The sequence below is a fragment of the Chinchilla lanigera genome, unplaced genomic scaffold, assembly GCF_000276665.1.
Source record: "Chinchilla lanigera isolate Chin_1 unplaced genomic scaffold, ChiLan1.0 scaffold00011, whole genome shotgun sequence".
In the NCBI taxonomy this organism is placed as follows: domain Eukaryota; kingdom Metazoa; phylum Chordata; class Mammalia; order Rodentia; family Chinchillidae; genus Chinchilla; species Chinchilla lanigera.
The window spans coordinates 8,237,526-8,259,832 of NW_004955412.1; positions in this window are offsets into that span (position 1 = coordinate 8,237,526).

A 22,307-nucleotide genomic window follows, 5' to 3' on the forward strand; every position below is an offset into this window, starting at 1 on the left:
AGGTACTAACTCCACATGAGCATATTTACACAAGTACAAGTTCTAAGACCCACATGGCTAAAAGAAAGTTCTGTGTATTTTTCTTCGTTATCAGAATGTCTGAATGCACATGCTTGCTTTTAGCCTAAGTCTTATTGAGAGCTCACTCTTAGCTAGCACATATATATTGAAATACATTTGGATGATACATGGTCTATTTGTCCAGGAGCTCACATCCTAAAGATGATAATGATATTAACACAACTGAAGCAGTAGGAGAGAAGGAAATGTAATATGCTGAGAAAGTAAGGGTAGGAAACTCGTTGGAGTTCATAGTGGTAAAAGATCTGGAAGTAAAATCTAAGTAACAGAAACAGCAAATACAGATACCAGAATCCAGCAGAAGAAATTTCTTATTTTTGGAGACTTTTAGTTTGGAGTAATAAGAACATGGAATTAAAAAAAAAAATGTGCTCATATGTGATTTGGCTGAAAGGTAATTAGAGGTCAAATCTAGACATGCTTATGAATGTGGTACTTTATTTGAAAAGCAATGTAGATCTGAAGTATTTTCCTCTTGGGAATAATGTAATTAATGTAGGGTTTTATCATCTCTTCTAGACAATTTTGTGGAAATTGATTATGAGGGATAGGGGGAAGAATTGGGAAAACGTATCAAAAATAAGGGCTGAGAATCTGTCAGCATTATGCACATTTTTACAAAATAGTGAATCACTACTGACAAGGTTAGAGAGAACAGGTCTGAGACATTAATCAGAATGAGCCAATAAGCCCAATCATGATGAATCGTGTGTGTGCGCGCGCGCATGCGCATGCATGTATGGGGGGAGGGGAGATAGGGGGTGAAAAGGGAAATTACCAAGGATGAGTCCCATTTTGTTGAACTGTTTCTACTGTGACAATGACCGTAATCTTGCTCTTCTCTGTAATATAATTTCCTGTAGATATTTCCAGCCTGCCGTCCTTTCCCACCGTTTCTACTTTTCTCTCCGCAAAGATTTTAACTCCAGACGCGGTGAGGCTAGCTTTCACAACACTTCCCCACATGCGGGCAGTGGGTAAAGTGAAACTCTGGAGGCATCCGTAGAGCAGTTGCTTTCCCTGAGCCAATTCCTTGAGGGCCAGTGACACCAGTGGTAACCACCGCCTGCTAGGTGATAATTGTCACCTCTATGTGTGTATTCAGATAAGGAGGCACCTGTGCCTTCTCCATGCTGATGTCTACACATTATGTCATGATTCTTATAATTTAGATTTGATTTGGGCTCCTTTTCCCTCATGCTTCTTCTTGTAATGTGGTTATATTCTGTATTTCTGAGATAAAATGCTTTAGACAGGTTCACACCCCACGAAATAAAGCACCACCAGAAATTTTCATTTCCAAACACGGAGCTAATTGCCTGTTTTCCTCAAATTTCCCAAAAACCTATTTTTCTGAACTATAGAACGCTTCTCTTGCCTTTTAACAGATCATTGCCCTCCATTTAGAGCATCTCGCTAGACTCCATTGTCAGCCGACCCTAACCTATTTATTTAGTCCTGCTCTAAGTCTCTAGCACTAGGCTCCAATTTTATACCAGTTCCTCTTGTTTGTCACTAAGCAGCTGTGCTCTATTACTTCAGTCTGAGATGAAATAGGCATTTTCTTTCTCTGGGATACGCTATCAGTTATAGTAATATCTGAATACATTGATAAATGGTCACAACTAGAGACCATACTCATAAGTGAAATAAACCAGACCTCCATGTGCAAGCAATGTATTCTCTCACTAGAGTAAGAATCTGAAAGAGTGAATAAAAATTAGGAGGTATGACAGACATTGTGAAATGAAAAGAAAATGCTCAAAAGAAAAGAGTAACTTGGGTGAGGGAAAAGAGAAAAGAAAAAAGGCGAAACTATGTATATATGTATATTCAGGATAGCTAACATAGATGTATTACTGACTTCTATCGCTTTACTGAAAGGAGCAGTTAATGATTACTTATTTGATCAATCTTGCATGTCTCTGTTTTCCTGAGAAACCACTTTGAAGATATCAATACATAATACAACAACCATTGTTAACTTCCCACCATTTTGTCTGTAATTCTGTATTGTTTGTATTTTTCTTACTTTTTCTTTTTTTTTTTGTACCGGGAATCAAACTCAGGACCTTGCGCTTGCCAAGCAAAGCCCTGTGCCGCTGTGCTATATCCCCGGCTGTTTGTCCTGTTCTCATGCTATTTTGTAAGTGGATATCTGTTTGTTAATATGTTTTCCTTCTTTTATCTTAAAATAAATTTTTAAAAAAGATTAAATAAATATGCCATGATAAGAGTTAAGAAAGACCTTCGTAAGCATTGTTTCTTTGTACTTATTTTAAAGAAGACTAATTTTACTAACAGCTAAATTAAAAAGTATTTCCAAAATAGTTCATTTTAAACTTCTATAAGTTTTGATTCCATTGTCATGTGTTTCAAAAGAAGTTCAATATCTTATCTTTCCCAAAATACATTTATTAATGTAAAAATATAGAGAGAGTGTTTGCAAGGGTGTACAGATATTGGAATCCTTATCCACTGCTGGTTGGAAGGTACAATTATACAGTGGTGCTGAAAACAGTACTATAGCAACTCAAAAAATTAAACATAGAATTATCATCTGTTCCAGAATTCTATTCCTAGAAATTAAATGTTTATGAGAAAACTTGTATATAAATGTTATAGCAATATTATCCATAATAACCAAAAACTGAAAACAATCCAAGTATCTGTGAACTAGTGATTGGGTAAATAAAATGTAGCATGTCCATACAATGAAATATTATTCAGTCATAAAAAGGAAAATGTGTCAATACATACTACAACATGGATGAATCTTGAAAAGATCACAGGAAGTGCAAGAGGACACATTGTGTGATTCCATGTATGTGAAGAATCCTTAATACAGTGCAGACAGAGACAGACCACAGATTAACATGGCAAAGGAAGATGGGGAGGGGAAGATGTCTTGCTGGAAAGAGATGCCTTTTTACAGGAAGGTGAAAATATTCTGGCATTACATGATGATTATGTTTCACAGCCTTGTAAACTCAACTTTGCAAGACTAAATCTTGTAGACTAAAACCACTGAAACTCATAATTTTAAAAAAGTGAATTTTATAGTATGTGAATTACATCTTATAGAAAATAAATAAACTAGCTCCAGGATGCAATGTTATAAATGAACTATTTTGAAATATCATAAATAAATCAACTGGATTAAAGAATTTGAAAAATTAGATACAAAATAAGCCTAGACTTCTGTTTCTGATCATATGTTTTTCTTGATGCCTATAAGCTGTTGCAGCTTTTAGGTATTGTCAGGGATTTCTTTTATTTCAGTTTGTATTTATTTTATCAGTTCATGCCTTTGGTACATATGATTACATTCCTTGTGGGTGGTTGGTCCATGTATATAACTAATTTTAATTCTTTTTTCATCTTCTCCTTCCCTCCTTCCACCTTCCTTCCAGCTTCCCTTTTGCAAAAGGATCTCTCTCTCTCTTTCCCATTATATATTATTTTATAAATACATAAAAAAGTTCAACAGTCCTGACCAGCAGAAAAACGCAAATGTCAGGGATTTTGATGCTCCCATATATGATATGTAATTTATAATTTGATAGCAAATTTAGTATTATAATTTTTCTTGTAATTAAATTATTGTTTCAGTCTATGGATGAGTCTTATAAAATTTTAATTATAATGGGGGGAAAACAAAAAAATACACTCATTCCCCTTACTCAAACTGCAGTTTGCATCATATATGATTATATATGATAACTTAAGTGTATGTAACTTACCATAAGTTACATATGATAGGGCCAGGGACATAGCTCACAGTTCATCAGGATCCCAGCCCACCCACTCCTTTTGATGTCCCATTATCCTAAAATATATCTTTCATACAATGTACCATTACCTGAACTTTTGCTTAACTGTTTTTGTTTGTATTGTGTTTCCCACTTGCTGGAGCCTCCGACTTCCACATGAAGGGAAAGGACATAGTCTCCTCACCTCTGTACCCAGAACTGAGAACGGAGCCTGATATCTTAGTCATCAGTACATGTACATTAAATACATGAATTCAATACAATCGATCCATTTTATGAATAAAAGACTAAGATGGAAATTTTATTTTTAGTTTTCTATCAAATACTACTTACTTTGTGTTACTAATTTTGTTAGTTGTTTCCACCCTGAAGGGGTAAGAAAAAGTAACATATGTAAGATATGATTTGCAGTGTTTGAACTACAAAATGACTAACTCCAACAGTAGTTACTAAGAGCTCCTATAGACTGTCTATGAGTGCAAATATTCAGGGACAAATCAAACATGTGCTTGCATGCTTCCCAGTAGCTGACAAAGTAATATTTTCAAAATCCCATAGCATGCTATAAACACAGGATACATATTTTGACTCCCATAAATTAATGAGAGTAACAAGGAAGCAAACAATTAGTGCTTGATAATTTCAAGGAAGGGTAATTCAAAGGATACTTTATTAAAGCATTCTATTATTCTCACGGTTTCCCATAACACACAAATGTCAAAAAGCGAATAGGAGTTACTGTATTCTTGTTGTTCAGTTGTCACAGCTGAGGCAATTAAATTGTTGGTATGAGAGCTGTAGACTGTACAATCTGCCAGTTGTATTTACAAATAGTGACAAATTATATTTACAAATAGTGACAAATTGGTAACTTCAAGGGACTGAGAAATACCACAAACACTCTACCACAAAATATCATTACAATTATTAAAAGAGTGTTTTCCAGACTACGCTTTTACAATAGGCAAAAGTTTGCTCCAAGTTAGCAGCTCACCAATTATTTTTCCCTGAAGTAAGAGGTCAGGCATATGAGCCAGTGAATGTTGGTGGAAAGATTGAGTTTCATGATCTATTCCACACTACTATCATATTGGTTTGCTGAGATGGGTGTGACTACACACTACACACGGAAGTGATTAACCAACAGAGCTTTATTCTCTCACACTGCTAGAGACTGGGAGTACAAAACTGAAGTCTCCTCTGAGCTGATTTCTTCTGGGAGCTTTGAGAAGAAAGGTGGATTCTAGGCCTCTGTCTTTGGCCTGTACATGGCTTCCTTTTCTATCACTTCCTCTCATCTTCTCTCTCTCTATCCACAGATGTCTTTTTATCCTACTGAATTAGAAGCCACCTTATTGCAGTCTATCTTAACTGATTGAACCTGCAACAGCCCTATCTCCAGAGGAAAATCCCTTCCTCTATTTGCATTGAAGTGGAAATATACATCAAAATCAATTCTTTTATTTTTACAGTTATTCTGAAATGTATAATATCTTGACAAATGGATGATACCAGTATTCTATTCTTCTATCGACAAGCAGGAAGACACTAGCAGAGTTCTGAGCAAGGCGTGCCAAACCAAGTGACTGCTCAGGCTAAAACAATGCAGAACCCTACTGCCAAACACGTGTCTAACATCTGTGCTCACCGGGACTGTGGGCTGCCACGACGCTGCCGGGAAGATGCAGCATGAGACTGTCTTTTGCTTCTCAAACACATGCTGAGGAAATGAGAATTATTGAACTGGAAAAGCTGATTATTGAGTGAAATGACTGCTGAAAAACCAGAGATGCTGGAAGAACAGGAAAGAATTCATGCATGCAAGGGGAGAGAATTTATGTAGCCAGATAATAAAATCTGTACACTTTATCCCTTTCAAACTAATAAAAACTCCGTATTCAATGAGGAAGACATAACGGTTGACAAATGCCCACTGTGCGTGGCTCACGTGGGCTTGGTTTTTCCTTAGGGTGATTATATTTCTGGCTGGACAAAAACACTGTATCTGGGTTACCATTATTTTTCATCATTACCTGTGCATCAGCTCTGGAAAATAACCTGGTTCCTATAAATGGAATAATAATTCCTCTTTGAAATCGTGGCTTTTCTCGTTGAAGCTGCATGATTTCCGCCTTTCTTCCTACCGCACTTGTCTTCACGGGTCCCATCTCATTTTCCTCACTCTCTGCTGCATCCACATTAGGCCCCTTTCTATTTATTTCTTCATATGTCCACATTCTTCCCATACGTCCGCTTCCCACGTCCTAGGCGCTTTGCCTACCAGGATCTTCCTCCCCAGTTTCTATTACACTAACACTCCTTCATCTGTTATGTCTGCGCATGCCCAGGAGCTACTTTACAAAGCTTTCACTCAACTCTCCAAACAGGTAAATTCTTTTTGTTCATATTTTCATAGTTCCACTATAATTCTAATATTATTTGTTGATCCCGTGTCTTACTTAGCTTTGTGTTTCTATCACAAGATGCAAATGACTGGGTAATTGTAAAAATAAAGTTTTATTTATCTCACCTATCTGGAGTCTAAGAGATTCAAGACCAAGAGATTGCATCTGCCAAGGGCCTTCTTGCTAGCTGGGACTCTCCGCAGAGTCCAAGGGCAGCGCAGAACATCACATCAAGAAAGGGGCACATACAAAGCCAGAACAAAATTAGCTTTTATAACAAACTCATTTTCCGGATAATCCATTTAACTCTACCCTTTTTTCCATGGATGAATTAGTGCATTCCCTTCACGTGAGAACTTTGCCCTCATGATCAAAGGTTCCACTTGATCAAACTTCTCAATTCCTCACATGGGGATTCAATTTTACACTGAGTTTTGGTGGGGATATTCAAACCGTAGGTATCTTTGGCTTAACACTCCATCCTACATGAAATATACTGCCATGCTCAGAGCCATGTGCTAAACAGACAGCCCATTGTCTGTCGAGATTTTAACCACTACATGGTCAAAAAAGATTTGCACTAAGACCAACTGGAATCTATCATTATTTAAGTAAAACGGGTGATATCAATTAGTTACCTTAAACTGTATAAATAGTAAATGTAAAAGTTAAGTTATGGGAAGTTCCTTATAATAATTATACACTGATCTGTAAACACCTTTTAGATGCAAAATTAAGTATTATTGGAATATAATTATCTCTTTTACTTGACAAAAAAATCTTACATTTTTCCTTCTTATCCCAGAGCATAGTTTCATCTTTTATTGTAGATTAAAAGAGATACCAAACTAAATAAAGTACTAATTGTTTGCAAACATGAATCACTTTATTATAATAAACAGAGATGAATCTAAAAGTATGTTAATATTAGGAAACATAAATTTTCAGATTGTTAGAAAACACAAAGCTGTCCATATGCTTCTCTGTATTCATTTTCGTTGATCCACTATGCTAAAGATTTAAAACCAAGTTTAAGATTGTAGAGGGCTGAAAATGCAGATCAATGGTAGAGCACACGCTTTGCATGCACTAAGCCCTGGGTTTGATTACCAGCACCACACACACTCAGATTCATGCACATGCATGCGTGCACTGCACACACACACACACACACACACACACACACACACATTTTTCAGTTCACTGGAGTCAGTAGAAATAAATCAAAATAAACCACTAATGAAAATAAATGGAAGCTCAAGAGCTGTGATTCTTAGATGGAATTTAAAAATTAAAATTTAATCAGTAATGTTTTAAAAATATGTGCCTTAAACCTAAGCATGAAAAAGTTACACAGAAAATTATAGAGAAAAAATATTAAAAAGATACATAAAAATATTAATAACAGATAAACCATTTTTCACATAAAACTTCCGCTAATATTACAGTCAGTAGATTATAATAATAAATTCAATTTAATATAAAATAGTAACTATTTTTAGTATGTTCTTTTCAAATATAAAATGGCACTACATAATGTAAAGCAAAATTTAGGAAGAACAGTAGAAAATTGACAAGTCTATTATTAGAATTGTGTATTTTACTACATTTCTCTCTTTTCCTAAATACTGATAAACGCAGTTGACAAAATTTGTAAAGCTAGGGCAATACAACTAAGCTTAATGTAAATGGACATAAATAGAACTTTGTACTAGTTAAAGAATGCGTGTTCTTCTCAAACACACCTGCAGTAGTTTTAAAATTAATGAGGAATTCAGCACCACATTCTGGGAACCAAGGAAGCATCTAGTGCCTACGACATAAAAGATCAGTCCCAGAGATCTCAGGTACAGACTTAGAAAACCCAGCCTTGCTTGCTTATATAGAATTTCTAAGAAAAGTTTTCCCCTTTTTATTAAGTGTGTTCTTACAATTTACCACACATTTCCTAAATAAATATTTTTCAAAGAATGGCCTGACTGATGTTTTTGAAATGGAAACAGCTTCAGTAAAATTGAAATTGGTGTTTCACAGAAAAGATTAGTCAAATTATTGAGAATCGGTGTTGGCGTCGGGAAGAACATAGGGTGCTTGCCGCAGGCAAGTCTTGGGTCATATAGTAATGGTGCTGTGAAAAATGTAAGAGCAGCAACAGGAGGGAGCAGATAGCAGATAATTCCATGGCATGGTGTAGACAATATAGGGATTATTTCTCATTTAAAGTTTGCATTAATTTACTCTTTCCTGATACAGGCTGTCTTTCCCCACCTTAGATCATTTCTCTGTCATTTTTAGTTTTACTCTTTCTAAATTTTAATTATTTCATATTTTAAACTGTTCTAAATAAATGTACTACACTTATACCTGAAAGAAAACTGGCAAAATTATTTGACATTATTTGCTATAAGTCACAGCTTGGTTTAAGGAAGTTCTATCATGGGTCACAGTTAATAGCATTTAGATACTAATTTTCTAAAAAAGGACTTCGGTTTAACGTACTTTGTATTCTAAGATGGTATTTCAGCATGGGTTGTCATCTTTGTTGACATCAGGATTTTAGAGAGCTCTATTATTAATATGCACATTAATTAGTAACCATGTAATTTCATGATTATGTCTAGCATATCAATTAAGTCTTTAATTTTAAAAAGTGTGCTATGTAAGATTGGGAACCATTTTCTGAGTACTACCATATGATTTCTCAATGCAACTTTCCACATATTATGTTGGGTTAATATAAAGAACCACAATAATGAGAATGTCATGTCACTACATGAGGAAAAATTCTGAATTTATGGTTATCACTGTGATTTTGACAGCACTGATGGTATTTGATTGATGCTTGATAGATATTTGTGATATTTAATGTTAAATTTATCACTAGTGTGTACAGGATTATCAAGAGTAAACAGCAAGAGATATACCTTCTCAAAGTTTGACTCATGGAAAACCACATCATCAAAATATAAATTACATGGAATGCTTAAATTTTCAGACATCTTAGCTCTTTCAAAAACTATTACACAAGGATACGTGGGGTCCAGTCTAGAAATAAGTCTTTCTATGGATACTCCAGATGAAGCTTTTAAACATCAGAGTTTTGAAATTTTCTATAGAGAAGAACAGCAGGGGAAAACATAGCAGAAGCAGACAGACTGAATTTTAAACCATGATTTAAAAGGCCTTGTTACTAAGGAAAGAAGTGAAGTAGATGCAGTTTTGGAAGTACATACTTCTCTGCCAGAAGAAAGGAAAGTTTTGCCTGGGCAAGAGGGATTAAATGAAAAGTAAGTGCCATTCAGACACTGGAAAGACAACCAAGCTACAGAGTGGAACATCCTAATTCTGATAGACATTGGTTCAAATTAGAACTTAGTTGTTGAAGATGGGCATTAATATGCTAGGTTAATATTTTTCAGAAGTATAACCAGAGAATTAGATGAGACTTCAAAATTCACCAAGTTTAACCCTTTGTCATTATTAAATAAGCAGGGGCTGGGGATTTAGCTCAGCGGCACAGCACCTGCCTGGCAAGTGCAAGGTTGAGAGTTCGATTCCCGGTACTAGAAAAAAAACAAAAACAAACAAACAAACAAAAAGCATACAATCCCGGTAAATATTAAATTATCTTTATTCAGCAGTGAAAAATTTGCCTGACTCAGCTCAATGTCCACACTCAAGACTGTTTTACATATATATAAAGATAAAAAGGGAAAAAGGAAGGAAGGAAGGAAGGAAGGAAGGAAGGAAGGAAAGAAGGAAGGAAGGAAGGAAGGAAGATAAAAGGCTAGCTTAATTTTCTTTAGTGGTGCAATACATACAAAATTATTTCCCTGCGTTTTCAATGCATATAGAAATGTTGAATTTTATAGAAACCTAGGAGTCACATCTGGCAAGCTATTTTAGATTTACTGAGCTAGGAATAGCTACAAAATACTTCCTCTTACAGACTTGCATAATCAATCACGGGCTGCTTTCCTTGTGCAGCAGCACTCGTTTTACATTCCTAAGCTTTTCCCCGCTTTCCAGCATTAAAGGAGGTCACAAGGTAGTTTAGTTCAATGTTAAATTCAGCAAAATTAATCATGTATCTATTTAGCAGGAGTTGTCTGCGAGCCCTTTACCGTAAACTGCAGCAAAGGCAGAATCTTTAACCACCAACCAGGTTCTAATTTTATGCGACATCTACCCCTCACTCGTACCCTATCCCCTGAAGTGGTAGAGAATCAAAATTAGACATTCTAGAACTTGAGCTGAAAGAAAATGATTGTATGAATTTATAATTAAAAAGGAGCACTCGATATCAACAGGCAAAGCTAGAGAAGGCTTCAGAATAGAGACGGGCAAGTGAGCAAGATTTGGTAGGAACTGACTGATTCTTCACCATTACTCTGCCAAAAAATATCTGAATTTGAGGACGAACAGACCTGTGCAGAGATCAGTGAAGGGGCCGTTTACAGCTCAGGGAAGCTCTTGAATATCCTATTTTTAGATGCTTTGGATGCTTAGGAAGAATGAAAGCAGGAGGGCCAGAAAGGTAAAATCGTATAATGGAAAGATTATTGATTTTAGAATCAGAGAAAAATCATTTTCAATCTTATGCTTGCAATAACCAACAATATTACCTGAAAATTTTTATCTACATTTGCTAAGATTGGGTTTCTTTATTTATAAAAATGTGAATAATTTACCTTTTCTTGGAGGTCGATAGTGAAGATTTTATGAGATTAATATAGTGTATAATAAATAATAAATATTCCAAAATGTGAACACTCTTTGTAACAAATATATACCCTCCATGTAAGAATTTACTATGCGTGATATAATTGGTGGGATGATGATACTACATAGTGGTGCATAGTATACTTTTAGGTGTTCTAGCTAAATAAAATATAAGAATGGATAAAAGTGTGTAAGGGCAGTATACAGAGAGAGAAGTAGATTAGCAATACAAGAACTGAGCCGGGTGTGGTGGCGCACGCCTGTAATCCCAGTACTCAGGAGGCTGAGGCAAGAGGATCATTGTGAGTTCAAGGCCAGCCTAGGCTACAAAGTAAGCTCAAGGCCAACCTGAACTGCATAGCAAGACCCTCTCTCAAAAAAAGACAAAAAAAAAAAAAGGAAAGAAATAGAAGAACTGGGAAAACACAATTACAGAAAGCAAGCAGAAGAATCCCACTAAGAAGACAGAAAATAAGAGGGCATAAACACAGGACAGCAAACAGTAGGACCTAGGAATATTGATGGCAAGTAACTGGGGAAAAAAATCAAGAAATGAGCAATTTTCCCTAGAGTGAGACATATCAGAGGCCTGAAACTGTACATATTAAAAGTTTTCATTACGTGTAGGCAACTGGACAGCTATGCAAGAGCAGATTTGCCTGCAAGATTGGGGGAGAAATCAAGCTGCAAGACACCAAGGAGTGAGCGGAAGCTGAAGAAGTGGCTGCAGTGAATTCTCACTAGTCTTCAAGAGGAGGAGGACAGAAGAGGAGAGAAAGCAGCATAGTGAGAAGATGCTGCACTGCAGTTGAAAGTGAGCCAGAGAGAAACGGAAGTGTAGATCAAACACAAGTCTCCATAGACTGAGCTAGGAATAGTTAGAGAGAACGAAGTTAAAAAGTGAATGTGCATATTTACAACCTGTAACAAATACAGTGATAGTGTTCCAAGCTCTCAAGCATCAGGAAACCCTACACTATTTTTAGATAAATTATAGAACAAGGGCTCGTAGGAAAGGGTACAAGGACAAGAGAGGGTTATAGCTTGCTTTCTTTGCTGGATAGAGAACAATTATTGTACACACAGATTAATTATAAATATAAGCCCTGCTAAATATCATTCAGTGCCTGCATAGTTTGCACAGGAGGAAAAAATCAATAAATAGAAAAGGACAAAAAAGGATGCACTTAACTTTAAATAGACGCTAAAAAATTTAAAATTTCAATATACTGTATGTTTTCTCATCTACTCACTTCAGGGTATAAAATCAACAACCTTGATGCTGCATCCCAGGAAGAATAATGATAATTTTGCTTTGAGAATAATAAAAATGTAGGTACCAATGCCTATCAAGTGATATATGACCTGAGAGAAGTTAGAATCATGAAACATGAATTTTATCAACTAAATATTAAAATATATAAGAACAAAAACCCTAAAATTAAGAGATCAAAGTAAAATACGATCGTATTTACAATTTCTAGTATCTATAATACAAAAACAATTTTGATCCTCCATCTCCATTGAAGATCCAACTTACTCTCTTCCGTAGGCAACTTTGACACTGGAACTCAGGCAGAATTCTACCTTGGTTTATTACAGTCTGTTTTCTCATTCACTAACTTTTCTTGAAATTCATTCAGTTCCTGACATGTCATGTTTTTCATTATGTTGATGATCACTTGGAAATAGTTGTTTTCCTAGATTCTAATGACCTCTGTACTAGCAGCTGCAAGCTCACTTGGACACAGAAAATGTGTACTCATAGTGCAAAAATTTTCCAATGGAGATGCTGCTTAATCATCAAGAGTGCTGTCAAGTAGCATAACGACTGCAAAGCACGTGAATCTGAGTTCCGTGTATTGAGCTTACTAGAGAATTTGCTTGAAGGTTGAATGAGAAAACTGATCACTTCTTTAAAGGAAACAAATCTAACCAGTTTAAATTATAAGTTCTTGGGCTGGGGATTTAGCTCAGCGGCAAAGCGCCTGCCTGGCAAGCGCAAGGTCGTGAGTTCGGTTCCCGGTACCGGAAAAAAAAATCAAAAAATAAATAAATAAATAAATAAATAAATAAATTATAAGTTCTTTAAACTACTTGAGCGGTAGAGCACAGCTAGCTAAGTATATCAGTCTTGGTATTAGACATGGATAAGAATTCCAGCTACTCATTTTAACAATGTAATTCACTGAAGTTTCTAAACCTATCCTAACCTCAGTTTCTCTATATGTAAAATAGCAATAATTAAATAAATCTTCTCTAAGCATCATTTGCAATTTAAATGAAATAATAAGTGTCAATCACTTAACATGGAGACCATCATATCTTTAGTTCTCAGTAAGTGATGGGTACTGTAATTATCCAGTCGGGGACAGAACATGAGAGAAAATATTTCAGATTTCTAAATTCAATACTATGCATTTTAGACGAAGTCATCAGAGTGTACTTTTCAGTTATTTTCTGTTAAAATGTATTTTCAGAGATTTGGATGATAGCTTAGAATAAAGTACACATTTTTAAACTTAAGTGTACCTATTCTATGCCTGGTGTTGGATTCTTCTATTTCCTCTGCAGAGATAACTTGCAGTTTTCTCTGTTTTTCCTTCTTCCTTCTTCTTTCCTCTCTGGGCTAATGCTGACGGTGGTCAGGATCTTCAGAAACAAGAGTATCTTCATCATTTTCTCAAACAGCGGAACACTAATAATGATTGAACCATGTGCTGCCACAGGAATTCCATGATCTGATTTTCTTTTACTATTTAAGGTGTCTGTGCCTACACTACTGCTCTTTCCCTTTCTAGTGGCTTGGACAGCTAGTTGACTGACTAACTGATACATAAATATTATCCTTTATGGGTTTCACCAGCTAAAATATAAGTGGTCTGAATAATGATTAAAAACTCTACATTAGTAAAGAGAAAATGGCTAACAAGTGGATTTGAAGGATCCAAGTGCTTGTTACGGTACATACTCGGGGGAGGAGGATCACTGAATGGAAGGGTGATTGAGGAATAATTGTATCCCCTTGTTTGCCGACCAGGATGTTGCCCTAGCCTTTCTGTGGTTAGATTCAAGGATCTAAGAAAGTTTATCTTTTCTATGAAAATTCCAAGAAAAAATAGAAGGCAAAAACCAGGTCCAAAAAGTACATGTTAGACTTAGAGCCTAAAAATACTGCCGGGGGCTGCTATATTTAAGAGATTGACACCTGAATATAACAATAGATAGATGAGTGATAAGTGATAAATAGATAAATTAGATAGATAGATAGATGATAGAGAGATAAATAGATGGGTGATTATAGATAGAATATTTGAAACTTTTTCCTGTGTGTGTGATTTTTAAAAGTGATTTATATTTAATTTTCAAAGTGAGTTATTTTTAATTTTTAATTTTCAAAACCTTAATTAGAATGGAAAACTACTGCTGGTTACTGTTCACAAGTCAGGTACATCTCATGTCATCATAGATGCACACATATATATGTGCACGCACACACGTACATATAGAAACACATATATGTGCCTGTATTACAGTTGTCTACAGAGTTCACCACAGTGACCTGCTGTACAGGTCTGCAGCTTAGGATCAGTAGGTAATATGAATGGCCTTACTGTGCAGTAGGCTTCACTATTCAGATTTAACCAAGTACCCTCGATGATGTTCACATGAGGATGAAAATACTTAAAGTTGCATTTTTCCTAAGGTATTCTTTTTTGCTGTCTTTTTGAGACAGGGTTTCACTATGCAGTTCAGGCTGGCCTTGAACTCACTTTGTCACCCAGGCAGGACTCAAACTCACGGCGATCCTCCTGCCTCCACCTCCCGAGTTCTTAATGTATTTTTATATCCCTGTCATTAAGGAATGACTGAATTTGGTCTTTCCCCCCACCTCTAGCTAGAGATCTTAAAACCCTTGAAATGTCCTAAACTGTAAAAGTGAAAAAGTGAGAATGATGTCTTTTGTTGTTCATAAAAAGTCCTTTTCAATCACACTTGAGTTTAAGGTAATGAAGTAAGTTGGGAAACTCTTACATACCTACAGAATGGAAGGTGTGAGATTGATTGCTAGGGTATCTGAGGGTGGGAGAGGGGTTGGAAATTTGACGGATCCGCCCAATGGCAGTGAATTAATCAACCATGTGCATGAATAATGGGATTTGCTTTCGTTTGTTTATCTATTTGTTTTGGTGCTAGGTATCCAACACAGGGCTTTTTTACAATTTTATTTTAGAGAGAAAAAGAACAAAAACATATTAACAAACACACACGTGCAAATCATACAACATAAAAACAGTACAGAATTTCAAACAAGGTGAAAAGAAATTAACAATGGTTGCTGTATTACATACTGTTATCTTCATATTGGTTACTCAGATAAAAAATACAGGCATTTAAGAATGATTAAACACTTAAGTATCAACTGTAACTTTCAAGAAAGCAATAGAAATTAATAGTACAATTATCTCAGCCATATTGTGTGTGTGTGTGTGTGTGTGTATATATATATGTATATATATATATATGTATATATTCCCCTTTCTTCTTTATTATCTCCTTTCCCTCAACCCAGGTGTTCTTTCCTTTTGAGCAGTTTCTTTCCCTTTCTCACTGGCTAGTGCGCCTTTTAGATTTAATTTACTCTTTCAGATTCTTATTCTAGGGAGACAATACAATGTTTTCACATGCAACACAGGGCTTTCTGCATGCTAGCTGGGTACTCTACCACTGAAACACATCCCCAGCCTTAAGAGAGAATATCAAATTTGGAATAAGATTGTGCCATGTGAAAGGGTAGATATTATCCAATGAAAGTAGGAGTATGACTATGAATTTTAACAAATTATATGAAGATGGTAAAATCGTAGCAATAGGATTAAATATCTTATGGTGAGGTATTGCTCCTCTCCAGTTTCAACAAATGAATCAGTATTATTCAGTGATACGAGAGTCTGCTGGGTTTTTCTGCTTTCTGCAGTTGGTCTACAGAGTTTTCAGTTCTACCTCCCTGGTCTTTCATATCTTCCTCTCTGTTTCTACCACACTACAGAAAGTTTCCTAAACTGCCTTGCTGCCTCCAGTCTGCATGGCTCTGGGTTATTTCTTTAGTGACCTTCAAATATTTTCAATGTCCTTATTATAGCTTATTTCTTTCATCTTCAAAACCCCCTGTGAATCCCTACTACCTGCCGAGAAGAATACAGAGATGACAAGCATTAGACCTTTTAATAAAGACCTGATACTCAGATGGGAAAAAACAGAAAATGATACAAACATAGTACAATAAAATACTAGACTCTGAAAAAGAAGCTTGTTTCTATACAAGGTAACTTTGTAGTTAACCAGTATAAACTCACTGAGATAAAGCTATCCATTCATTCTGTTCAGTCAGAGGACTGCAACTCTTCATCACCCTACATTTCAACAGGACCTACTCTCATGCATGGGAAAACCACTGTATCTAATTCATTCATTAACCTGTAAGTATTTTCATGGCTTACTTAGAAGTTAGTTTTTGTTGTACTTTAGATCTCGAATGGCTCCCAAATCCTTCTATGTTTGGAAGGTGGTTGTGTTATGTGGCCATTATGGCTTACTTGCTGTGAGGAAGTGGGTCAGGTTGGAAGAGGCGGGTTCCTATGTGGCATCCGGGAGTGATACATTGCACTTCCTGATTCCTTTCTTGACTCTGTACTTCCTGTCCATCTTGAAGTAAACAGCTTCCCACTCCCTAGGCCCTTGCAGCGTGCCACAGATCACAGAAAGGAGGAGACTTCTAGAATATCAAGCAAACTAAACATTTCTTTCTCAAATTGTGGGTGTCAGGTGTTTTGTCCCAGCAAGGGGGAAAGTGACTAATCCAGTTTTCTCACTCCATATCCTCTTGTAACATCCTTAAAGTGAATTTAATAAGGCTCTGCCCATTTATTCCTTGTGGTAGAAAACAATGCACTTTAGATTAACAGTTTATTCTATTCACAAGCATTTAAATTATCAACATGGTTTTGTTTAAATGGAGCCAAAATTTATTGGTGTCAGTTTAGTTAAATTTCATAAATCAGTATCCCATAACATAATTGGTCCTTGTATATAGCATATCATTTAAGTATCTGAATATATTATCATGGCTTCCCTACATTGTTTCTTTTCTGAGTTATGCATGGAAAATAAATGTGTTCCTGAAAGGATATCTTTCTAAACTCTTCATTTTATTGACCTTATTATAAGAACTTGTTTTAGATTTGTTTGAAATTATTAATCTTTCTCTTAAAATAAAAATAGTATCGGCAAATCCTTTTATAGTTATATCAGATGAGCTTGTTTTAGCACAATGGATCCACAAAGGACCACCAGGAAATATTTGGGGAGCTATAACAACAAGGAACTTAAGAGAAAAAGTCACAAAGTAAAAGGTAAACATAAAGAGATAAGCCAAAACCTTTGAGAACCAGCTTTCATAAAGAAAAATTTCCCATTGGGCTCTAACCAAGAAGGTGAAAGTTGACAAAAATCAAATGCCTTCTAAGAAATTGAGAAGTCAAGCAGAGAATTAAGAAGTTATACAGGGCAGAGGAGAAAAAAAATGAAGTTCAAGACTAGTGAAGACAGTGATATTTTAGTAAAACCATATTCTTTCTCTTAGAACCCCAGAAAATTTACAAACAGTAGTTTGGACAAAATTTAAACAAATATTTACTAAAATGAATAATTTAAATGTGTTCATGTGATCTTAATCTTCTTTATTTGATTTCATATATATTAATATATTGATATCTATTCTAGAAATAAAATTAATATTGTTAAACTAAAATAAAAATAAGTTAACTATCAATCTTCCTAAAAATGACTGACATTCAATAGCAACTCAGTAAACTCACAAGTAAAACATATGGTTCAACTCCCAAAGAAAAAGTATACAATAGAAAGTAGCATAGAGTAGACTAAAGATATTTCTCTATCCAGTGATACACATTAAAATAATTTTGATCAATTTGTTTAGGGAAATGAAAATTTAAGTAAAGAAGTGAAATGCATAAAAAATAAACTCTAGCTATGATCCTGGCTACTTCAGAGGCAGAGGCAGGAGGATTACAAATTTGAATCCACCTTGGACAAATTAGTGAGACTCTGCTTTATGTCTGAAAATACCTATAAAAGGGTCTGGGATATAGCAGAGTGGTAGAGTACCTCTGGGTTCAGTTCCTAATACTATAAAAAAGTGGACAGTTCAAAAGTGTAGGATCCTTATATTCAGTAATTGAAATTAATACATCAATTGACAGATCTAACTATGCCAGGCACAATGAAAAAATAAGTGTGAAGATAAAAATACTCTAGACTGGAAGCTTAAGTGGGAAGGCATGGAAAGGAGTGGACAGGACTGTGGATGTAACTAGGTGGTACTGACCCTGCTGTTAGCATATCTGCAGTCCTAGTCCACTCTGCAGCACCAACAAAAGTCAAAGGAAATTAGAAACAAGAGAAGAGAGATTAATGAAAATTCTGACATAGATGATAATATTTTCAGGAGCAAAGGAAAGGGGAATGGAATTGAAGCAGCATTTGAAAATGTTACTGAAATTCTACAAATCAAGGAGAATGAACATAAAGAAGAAAACACCTAGACACATCATAGTCAAAATGCTGAAAATCACCTTTAAAAAGAAAAATCTTAAAAGCATCTAGAGCAACATGATGTGTTATCTTTAAAGGAGAAACAATATGCGTGAAATTCTTCTCAGTGAAAGGATGGAATCTAGAAGATAATAGAATAGTGAATATAAAGAATGAAAAGTAACAATAGCAAAAATCCTTGCCAATCTGGAATTCTCTACCCAGTACAGATTTACCAAATATAGAAGACTTATTCATATAAATTTTTTTATATAAAATAGAAAATTTACTACTGATGTCATACACTAAAGATATACTCAGCTATTTCTCTGTGCAGAAGGAAAGCTATCTCAGATAAAGTAATAGAAATGCAAATAAATAATACCTCAGTAACGAAATGCTTCTCTTCACAAACAGTTCAGTTCTCAAACAAAAGAGCACAACAAAATTTTGCTACTGTTCACAAACTCCATATTGGGGAGGCAAACACAACCACAGCCATTTTCTCCTCACAAGCACAAATGTGGCCATTTCCCCAAACTCCCAAAGCAAATTAAGTTCATGAGCAAAGGTGACACTGTATATTCTTAAGGTTTGGATCTGAAATGTTCCCTGAAAGTCATGCACTAAAGAGCAGGTTGCCAGCTTGAGATGCTAGCCAAGAGGTGGCAGACATTTAGTTGGGGACTAGTTGGAAGAAGTAAGTATTGGGTACTTACCCTTGAAGGTTTTATCTTGTCACCAGCTCCATGAGGTAAGTGAACTTTGCTCCATCACATCCTCTCTGCTATGATATGTGACCTCAAAGAGATGGGAGCAGCTGACTATGGACTGAAACTTCTGAAACCAAAAGCCAAAATAAATTTTTCCTCCAAGCTATTTTTCTCAGGTACTGCCTCAAAGCAGTGGACAGCTAATGCATACATGTGACAGAGGAAATGATAGCATATGAGCAACTTTTAGTGAATATTAAGTGCAAAAACATTTGGTGCAGAGAAATGAAGTTACTGATAGAAATGACCCTAAAGCACTTTTAGTGAAATGAAGATGAAATAAAGATGGAACAATACCTGATTTTCTGAGAAATGTTAAAAGTGATAAATTGCATTAGTCTTAAATATATTAGAATCTCAAGAATATTTGCTAAATTAAAATTGGATTTCAAATAAGTAAAAAATTTGGAAGTTGCACAAAAGAAATATTTATTATTAAATCAAAGATAATTAAAAGTAAAAAAGCTAGCATGAATGAGACTTCTAAAATGGTGAAGGAGGACTTCTAGGTAACTGTTCCTCCATAAAAGCAAGGAAAATACTAGACAAGTGTTGCTACAAATTGCATTTTCAGAACTACAGAAATTAAAGGTCAGCAGCTAGCTGAGGTTTATAACACAAGAACAACTGCTAAATTTCAGTAAAAGCAGCAGCGTTGGTAGTGTTATAATTTGATGTACCTCCATTTCATCTCCCAAATCCATGCATACCTGGAAAAGCAGAGTGGCTATGAGAAATAGCACCCGTCTCCCAGCTAAGGAATTTAGTAAATTAACTTTGGAGATTTTAAAAATAGTCAGTACTCCAAGTGTTGCCAGTATTTGATATGTATTTCTGCTTCTTGAGAAAGACCTATTCACAAGGTTTTATTCAGTTTGGTCCACTAAAGAAATCCTATTGTCAGATATGTCTTGAAAAAAAGTAGCAGTGGTGAAGGAATATTGCAGCCCATCAAGACTATGATACTAAGTGGAAGAAAAGGAGCCCTAGAAGGGCGTGGTGGTGCATGCCTGTAATCCCAGTACTTGGGACGCTGAGGCAGGAGGATTGCTGTGAATTTGAGATCAGCCTGAGCACATAAGTGAGTTCAAGGACAGCCTGTACTATTTGACAAGACTCTGTCTCAAAACAAAACAGAATAAAACAAAACAAAACAACAACAAAAGCAACAACAAAAGGAGCCCTGAAAGAAATGTTTGTGGAGTGAAATGTCCTTCAGGGTGCTCCTGTTGACCTAGAAGGCTAAGAAGCTTCATGAATCCCCTCAACAGATCAGAATGCTACCAACTTGCTGCTGCCGTCTGATCCGGGGACTATATGAAACTGGGAAGAAGGGCTAATGTGAATTTTAAACTGTCTAAGTGTTGCTGTTTTGCTTCTGATAACAAAATAGTAAAATATCCACATGCACAAAATGAAATAAAATATTTTCAAAGCAAGTTCCTGCAAAGTGATTTGCATATAGAATATATAAAATTCAAAAATCAATAATAAAAGTGAATGTCTTAGTCATTCTCTCCTTGATGGGACAAAACATCCAAAATCCATAATTTAAAGAAAAGGAGATTCACTCTGAGTCATAGGTTTCCTGGGTATCGTTTGATACTTGGGTTGATTGACTCCAAAGCAGGAAGAGAATGGTGGAGGGTATGATGGAGGAAAACAGATCTCAGCATTGCAGCTATCAAGCAAGAGTATGAAGGGAGAAGTGAGGGAGGGAGAAAAACGTTTCTAGGTTAGCCCCTCACACTGTGACCAACCTCCAACCAGGTCCCACCTCCTGACAGTGGATCAGCTACAGAAGCCCATGGTCCATGAGGCTGAGGGGAGGTGGTGGCATTCTAGATCTAAATAATGACAATGGAAAAGGACTGGAATAGAGATCACTACAGAAATTATACAAGTGGCCAACATCCACAGAAAAGAAAGTCAATGTCAACAGTGTTCATTGTGAATAAATGCAAACTAAATCCAACAAGGTATTACCTTATATACACAAGGCTGGCAATGCTAAATAAAGACAGTGACAAGTGTTTGTCCAGAACTACAAAATTAGAATTCATTTTTGTCTTTTATTTTTTTTGTTCTTGTTATTTTTTGAGAAAGGGTCTCATTTTGTAGTTTAGATTGGCCTTGAACTCACCATATATCCGAAGTTAGTCTTGAGTTCACAGCTATCATCCTGCCCCAGTCTTCAGAGTGCTGGAATTACAGGCATATACACCATACATTGCTGATGAAAATGTGAAGTGGTGCAGCTTCTTTGAAGAACAGTCATGAGTTCTTCAAAGTAGTAAAAATAGTTACCATATGATCCTGCAATTCCACTCCCATTAAATATATAAGGCAGATCGAGAACCAAGATAGCAGAGTGGTAAGCAGTAGGGAAAAGGCATCTCTGAGAGTCGATATCCAGATTGTGGAATATGGCACTATGAAGAAGACAAGAAGGAGGGAAGTGGGTCTCCACGACACAGAGAGATCTGAAGTGTGAATTGAAGCCCACGGAGTGAGTGAAGAGAGAAACGTCAATGAAGAAGAAGAAGGTAGGCAGCAGCACCTTATTGCTAAGATGGGACTCTGTTCAAGAAGAGGGATTCAAGCCTGTGGACACATGGTGACTTCTGACAACCCCAGTGGCCTCCACAGAGAGATGCAGCAGCAGAGAGCAGCCGTGGAAGTGAAGGCTGAGGGCTCAGTCCTCTCAAGGGGGTGACTGGCCAGGAGACACCTTGGGAGGGCCAACTGAGATCAGAACTCAGAGAAGCTGCAGGCTGCACCTACCAGCTCTCAGCTGGGCTCAGGCCTGCAGAAGGTGCACTGACAGTTGCAGGCTGAACGAGTCTACGCTCAGCCAGAACATGCAGGCTCAGTGAGATTATCCACTACCCTGTGAAAAAGCTACTGCTGGCTTGCTGGTACAAATGAACATGCGCTGG